Source organism: Gymnodraco acuticeps, unplaced genomic scaffold, assembly GCF_902827175.1.
Source record: "Gymnodraco acuticeps unplaced genomic scaffold, fGymAcu1.1, whole genome shotgun sequence".
NCBI lineage: Eukaryota > Metazoa > Chordata > Actinopteri > Perciformes > Bathydraconidae > Gymnodraco > Gymnodraco acuticeps.
In genome coordinates this window covers 1,870,116-1,877,635 of record NW_022991375.1, presented here as the reverse complement: position 1 = coordinate 1,877,635, position 7,520 = coordinate 1,870,116, and positions in this window count along the sequence as shown.

Here is a 7,520-nt window from a genome sequence, read left to right as displayed (position 1 = left end):
AGGGTCTGGACGCCGGGATCTGTGACCTGGTCTGCCGCCATGCGAGTATAGTCCAGGCCCAACTGGATGGCACCGATGACGACCCTGGAGAGGCAATCAGCAACCAGGTTCGACTTGCCAGCCACGTGCTTAATGTCCGTAGTGAACTCCGATATGTAGGACAGCTGCCGCTGCTGACGTGCCGACCAAGGCTCCGCCACTTTTGACATGGCGAAGGTGAGCGGCTTGTGGTCGACAAACGCCGTAAATTCACGGCCTTCCAGCATGAAACGGAAGTGCCGCACGGCCAAATAAAGTCACAGGAGCTCCCGGTCAAAGGCGCTGTATTTGCGTTCTCTAGGCGTCAGCTGGCGGCTGAAAAAGGCGAGCGGCTGCCAAGCGCCCTCCACCCACTGCTCGTGCACTGCGCCGACCGCGTAGTCTGACGCGTCCGTGGTGATGGAGATGGGAGCCGTAGATGATGGGTGTGCCAGCAAAGCCGCCTGAGCCAACGCGGTCTTGACCTCAGCAAAAGCACCGTCCGCCTCTGCTGTCCAGTCGATCTCCTGGACGGGGGTCTTGCCTTTCAACGCTTCATACAGCGGCCGCATGATGTGTGCGGCCCGGGCGATGAAACGGTGGTAGAAAGTCACCATCCCCAGAAACTCACGGAGCGACCGGGCTGTGAGCGGGCGAGGAAACGCCGCAACAGCCTCCACCTTCGCTGGCAGAGGTGTCGCACCGCCCTTGGTGACGCGGTGCCCCAGGAAATCGATGTCCGACACCCCGAACTGGCACTTTGCAGGATTGATGATTAATCCGTGTTCGTTGAGCCGTGTGAAAAGGGCTCGGAGGTGGGACAGGTGCTCCTGCACTGAAGCGCTGGCGACGAGTATGTCGTCGAGGTAAACAAACACAAACGGCAGGTCCCGCAGCACCGAATCCATCAGGCGCTGGAACGTCTGAGCGGCATTCTTGAGTCCAAAAGGCATCCGCAAGAACTCAAAAAGTCCAAAAGGCGTTATCACTGCTGTCTTGGGAATGTCCAGGGGGTGCATGGGCACCTGGTGGTATCCACGCACCAGGTCCACCTTGGAAAACACCCCCGTACCGGCCAGATGCGCCGAAAAGTCCTGAATGTGCGGCACCGGATAGCGGTCAGGCGTAGTGGCGTCGTTGAGTCGGCGGTAATCCCCGCACGGGCGGAACCCGCCGTTCGATTTGGGAACGACGTGCAGGGGGGAAGCCCAAGGACTGTCGGAGCGGCGGACAATGCCCAGGCGCTCCATGGTTGCGAACTCCACCCTCGCTACAGCCAGCTTAGAAGGGTTCAACCACCGGGCCCTGGCGTAGACAGGAGGCCCCCCGGTAGTGACGTGGTGTTCCACGCCATGCTTAGTGGTAAGCGCAGAGAAGGTGGGTAGCGACAGGTCTGGAAACTCGGCCAACAGTCTGAGAAACGTGTCTGCACCTGACAGCGAGCCTGACAGTACGCTGCGCTGCCAAGTGTGCACACGAGGGAAGAAAACGTTAAGGCATCAACCAAACGCCTATTCTTAACGTCCACTAATGGCGCGTTTCCACTGCAGCGGGTAGCCCCGTTTAAGCGTCCTTAACCGTCCTCAAGCGGCCAGGCCGGTTTTTGGTGGCGTTTCCATATAGCCTAGTACCGGCTAGCGGGTACTTTTTCCCTCTTTTTCCGGCCTCATAAAATCGTGGTTCCCTCAGACCAGGGCCAGGGCTGAACTAGTGACGTCAACACTCTCGAACTGCTGATTGGTCAGAGAGAATCGTCACAAGATTGCGCGCGAGTTCATCCCTAGCGTCGCATATATATCTAGAAGCAAGCTTGCAGCATTTTTATACACAGCATTTTGTAAACGGAGGAGCTACAAAAATGGCTACTTCTAAGAAAAGCACACCGTGGTCGACCGAGGAGGTGACGACGTTCCTTCATCTCATTGGGGATGATAAAATCCAGCGGGAGCTCGACGGAACATCTCGAAATGTGAACAAAAACAAAGCCGATCGCCCCGCCTACACTGCGTTGCTAGCCCAGCTCCTAAACTGTAATGGAAATGCGCCACGGCCTGGGCCGGCCAGCGAGGCAGCCCGAGGCCAGAGCGAGGACGCTTAGGGACGCTTAAACGGGGCTACCCCGCTGCAGTGGAAACGCGCCATAAGAGTCCATGAGCACACAAAAAATCCGCTCCGAGGAGGGGAAAAGAAATGTCCGCTGTCACAAAATCCCAGCTGAAATGCTGTCCTCCGATGCACAAACACATAGGCCTCACGCCGTACGTGCGAATGGGACTGCCGTTAGCCGTCGTCAATCGCGGTCCATGCCCCCCACGGGCGACGTCTTCACTCGACGCTGGAACTACGCTCCGTTGAGCGCCCGTGTCACACAGAAACAGGCTCCCCGAAACGCTGTCGCTGACGAAGAGGAGCCTGCACGTGCCGCCGACGCTCAGAGCCACTACTGAGCGCCAGCCCCTCCGTTTCCCGGGGGTTTGTAGCTGCACGGAGCGATGCATCTCTTCGCCCTTGTCCCGAAACGTGCGTGGTAAACGCACTCTCCGGCGTCTCCACGCCGGCTAGTCACAGCCGTGTCCGGCCTCCGCCACGCTTTCTTGACTGCCGGTGGGCCGCTGAGCGTCGCGGCTAACGTCTCTGCCCCGGGCTGTTGCGTAGCCAGGAAAAAACGATCCGCTTCCTCAGCCAAAGCACGGGGCTCCGTGACAGGCGTGTTGGCCAGCGCCGTCTGTACCCGGGGAGGCAAGTGACGCAGGAAAATCTCCGTGAATAAAATCCGGGGATCCCCCTAGCAGATTTAGCATTTTCTCCATTAGCTGGGATGGCTTGCTGTCTCCTAGGCCTTGAATGTCAAGTATCTGGCGGGCCCTCTCCTTAGCAGATAAGCTAAATGTCTTAAGGAGAAGGGCCTTAATCGCCTCATATTTGCCATGATGTGGGGGGGCTGCGATGAATCCCACCAACCTGGACGACGTGGAGCTCCCCAGCGCTGCTACCACATGGTAGTATTTTAGGTCCCCGTCACGGACCTGTCGGCAGGCGAAATGTGCTTCCACGTGTGCGAACCATGCCTCCGCGGCGTGCTCCCAGAATTCCGGCAGCTTTATGAAAACATCGCGCTCAGCCATGTTCGTTAATTTTCCGGAAACTTTCTCGGAAAAGTCAGGGTCACCAGTGTAGTGCCGTGAAAAGAGAGTCGGAGGCGGTGTATTAAGAATGGAGTTCCAATCTTTATTATCCATTACTTTCAGAGAGGTTAACACATGCATTGCTCTGCCTGATGAGCTAGCAGGAATGGCAGCTAAAGCTACAGGTGTTCCCCACTAAAGAGTCCGTGTGGCAACACAATAAGCAAGGTGAATTATGTCCAATAACGTGTCACCACAACATATACATTTTAGTTTATGATTCAGCCTTGGGTAAGACTTTTATAGTCTATGGCTATGACGCCCATAATGCTAAACGGGAGCAAATGTTAATAGGGGACCCAATTATCCCAGTGGTGGCCGCCGGAGCTAACGGAGCCGCAGGGGGCTAGCTCCAGCCGGCGTCCCGGAGCTAGCCCACTGCGGCTCCGTTAGGTCCGGGCGGTGGATTCCGTCTTTTCTCAACGTGTGAATGACAAGCATTAAGAATAATAAAATATAGCTAATTCTCTTGCAGATTGTCTCATTTGATTATGAATGTAACGTTTATATAGGGGAACTACACTGTTAGCAGTAACTTGGTATGCATGTATTTCATGTTAGCTTAGCTTCTTAGCCTGAGCTAGCTCTGTTTACTTCCAGTTCGGAGGCAGCAGGTCCCGCCTCGGCTCCGCCTCTTTGCCCTTATTTGGAGCAGGCGGGATTAGACTCTGACGTTGCTGTCAAGCCGTTAGTGGCCGACTCCGCCTACTAAGGGCTTCACGGCAACTCTGCAGAATTCTATGGCTGACGTCACGGACACTACGTCCATTTATATATACAGTCTATGGTGTGGTACAGTGTGTAGGTGTGTGTTGTACAGTGTGTAGGTGTGTGTTGTACAGTGCGTAAATGCGGCGGACAGACGGGTCTCAGTTGGTTTGGTGTCCTCTGCTTACTTTTAATAGGCCTACTTGTAAATACAACTTTTGGCCCGTAATTTCAATTCCCCATTTCAGCAACCAGAGAGAGGGGGGGATATATCCAGTCTCTGATTGTGTTACGTTATTATGAGAGTGCTCTCATACTTTAAATTGTATATATTTATATAAATATATTTGTGTGTGTGTGTCCGCATCTGTAGCCTGTTATTGTCTCATTATACCGCACTCTCAATTAATTCAAAGTAAATATGTGGGGGAACAATGTTCAGCTGATCTAACAGAGATACAGTGCTATGACAAAACACTCGACAGCTGATGCAGCTGTTGCCACGTAATAATGAACGGACGTCTCTTTAAAATGACCGCTCAGAGGAGAGGAGTTCTCATTTCTTTAAACGTCTGCTGCTTCCCCTCCTCTCTCCTCGGTTCCCCTCCTCGGTCCTCCGCTCGCATCTCCTGTGGGCGGGTCTAAGTCTCGAGGAGGGGAGTCGAGGAGGGGAAATTTGAGTATTGAGAAGCCTCTTTTCTCTTGTCTTCCCGGTGTCAGTACCAGATATGTTCGGGCTACCAGATATGTTCGGGTGTATTTCCGTCGCATCCGTCTTCCGTCATATCCGTCATATACTCACCTCCCTCTGCTCCCAGCGCTCTGCTGCCACACACCGGCCGTCTGCGGAACTGCGGGACACCTTGTTATGTGTGGGGTGCTATGGTGGGGTCCCATGTACTTGTGCACATAAATAATGTTTCTAATTATTTACAATTAAAAAATATATATATTCTGCGTTACTTTAGCCAACACTTTTATAAGGCCACTAGATTAGATAATTACGAAATGTGTAGATAGAATACATATATTTCAGGTTGTTATTTTGTCATTATGTTTAATATTTTATTTACCTTTTAGTATTTGTATATAGTATCTGAACTTTGGAGAGGAGTTGGGAGACACACGACACATCAAATCACATCTACAGCTCAAGGCGAAGCGAATGGAAGTACTCCCATACTCCTAGCGTGAAAATGTTTGTGAAAACGTGTGCAGTCTCCGAAAATCCTAAAAAATAAGCTCATATTTGAATTCATCATAAAAAAAACACATCATTCAGTAAAAACAAGGCCCCACTGATCATCTACTCTCTGAGACGATTCCAGGGATGTCTGGCTTGAGTTTCGACCACCAGGGAAAGTGGACAAAAGTGCCCGAGATCAGCCTCTTAATTTACCCAGGGCCTAGTGCTTGGTTTTGGGCATGAAAATTCAGGAAACTCCCCTGAGTATTTTAGTAAATATCTGAACTTTGGAGAGGAGTTGGGGGACACACGACACATCAAATCACATCTACAGATCAAGACGAAGCTAGTGGAAGTACTCCTAGCGTGTGAAAATGTTTGTGAAAAACGTGTGCAAAGTATCCGAAAACGGAGCAGTGGCTGTGAAGCTAGCTTTGCGGCTAGCGGTTAGTTGTTATTGTTTGAAGTTGTTGCTATGGAAACAACATGACGGAGAAAAAATTAATATCTTCTACATATAATAACGGGACAAAGTAAAGAATGAAGTGTAGGCTATGCCTGTTTGAAGTTGTTGCTAAGGAAACAACATGACGGAGAAAAAGTATAATCTTCTACATATAATAACGGACAAAGTAAAGAATGAAGTGTCGGCTATGTTTAAATGTTCGGAATTTGACCGTGATGGCCCTCTTGAGTTGCCGTAAAATATGACGAATATGACGGATGACGGATGCGACGGAAATACACCCGAACATATCTGGTAGCCCGAACATATCTGGTACTGACACCGGGCTGCGACCCGACAACATGGCTGCTTCTCAGGTCGATTAAATGAAATCCTTGCTTCCCTCACTTGCGTCGTTTCCCTGCGTTTAGTCCCTCCCACCAGGGAAGCATGGAGGGACGCAAGGAAACCACGAGAAGCAGGGAAATTAGTTTTAAGAGCAATGGGACATCCTTTCCTCCGGAGCGTCACGTGAAGCGACGTCCAGGTCAGTGAAAAACTACAAGCTGAAACCCATTAAGGTAATTTAGGAAGAAGGTTCCAATATACATGTTGGATAGAAAGAGGTTTAACCTTTCCAAACACAACATGTCTGATGCCATGGCGTGCATTGCAGTAGGCCTTGATGTATATAATGCGCTCCTGCAAGAGCAGGAGCAGTCCAGGCGCCGTCGGGCACGACTACAACAGGCTATTGGTTTCATGGAGGTAAGCATCACTAGTCTGTTGCAGTATGAATGGTTTCACCAACAACAGCAATTTCATGTAAGATCAATTAATTGTCAGTTTAATAAAAGCTAGGTGCTGAAGGTAACATGTATCTTTATTTTGCAGACGGATGTCGATCCCATAGCCATTTTAAACCCTCATGTGCCAGTCCTTGCGGCGTTCTTTGATGGCCAGAAGGACCTCATGCAGGACTACAGACTGGGGCGCCAGTCTCTGGAGGCCCTGCTGACGATCCTGCCATCAAAGAACACACAAGGCTGGTCACATGAGGTGAATATTTTAATTACCCTTTATTGGTTGGCACACGGCTTGTCATACAGTGTGGTGTCCCGAGCCTTTGATGTCCCCAATTCGACCGTCTGCAGACTGGAGTACAACAAATTGCAGCCCTTCGCCAGGAGGTCATCAAACTGCCCCCCCCTGGAGAACTGGAGGAGGTTGGCCAAGAGTTTGCAAGGCTGGCCAACAGCCCAGTATTCTCCAGGTGTGTGGGGGCCATTGATGGCTGCCATGTCCGCATAAAGACCCCCCCAGGACCTCTGGGCCAGGATTACTTCAACAGAAAGCTCTTCCCATCCATACAATTGCAGGCAGTGTGTGATGGGAAGGGCTTCTTTCTCAACACCTTTGTTGGGTATCCTGGCTCAGTCCATGACACCAGAGTCCTGAAGAACAGCGCAATTTACAAACAGGCTCTGTATCCTCCCTCAGGTGACACCAAATATTCTTGTTAATACATCAAAATCCATCAATGACTTTTAGTATACTAAATATGTTCTCTCTCTTTTTAGGATTCTTCCTTTTGGGTGGTGGTGGCTACCCCTGCATAGAAGGACCTGTGGCCCTCATCACCCCATATAGAGAACCACTGCAAGGGAGGGTGCAGAGCCGCTTCAACCAGCATCATGCCAGGGCTCGCTCCATCATAGAGCGGGCCTTTGGCAGGATGAAAAGCAGGTGGAGATCGCTGTTGTTCAAGGCTCTGGAGGTCCACCACACCTTTGTCCCCTCAGTCATCACCGCCTGTGCAGTGCTCCATAACATCTGCCTCACAGCGGGGGACATCCTGGAGCCTGAAGAGGATGTTGGGGACATTGGTGTGGTTCCACCACGTCTGGTGAGGGGGGATCGAGGCGGACATGGCCAGCGAGACCGACTGGCAGGGCTGCTCTCTGCTCCATGTGTGCAA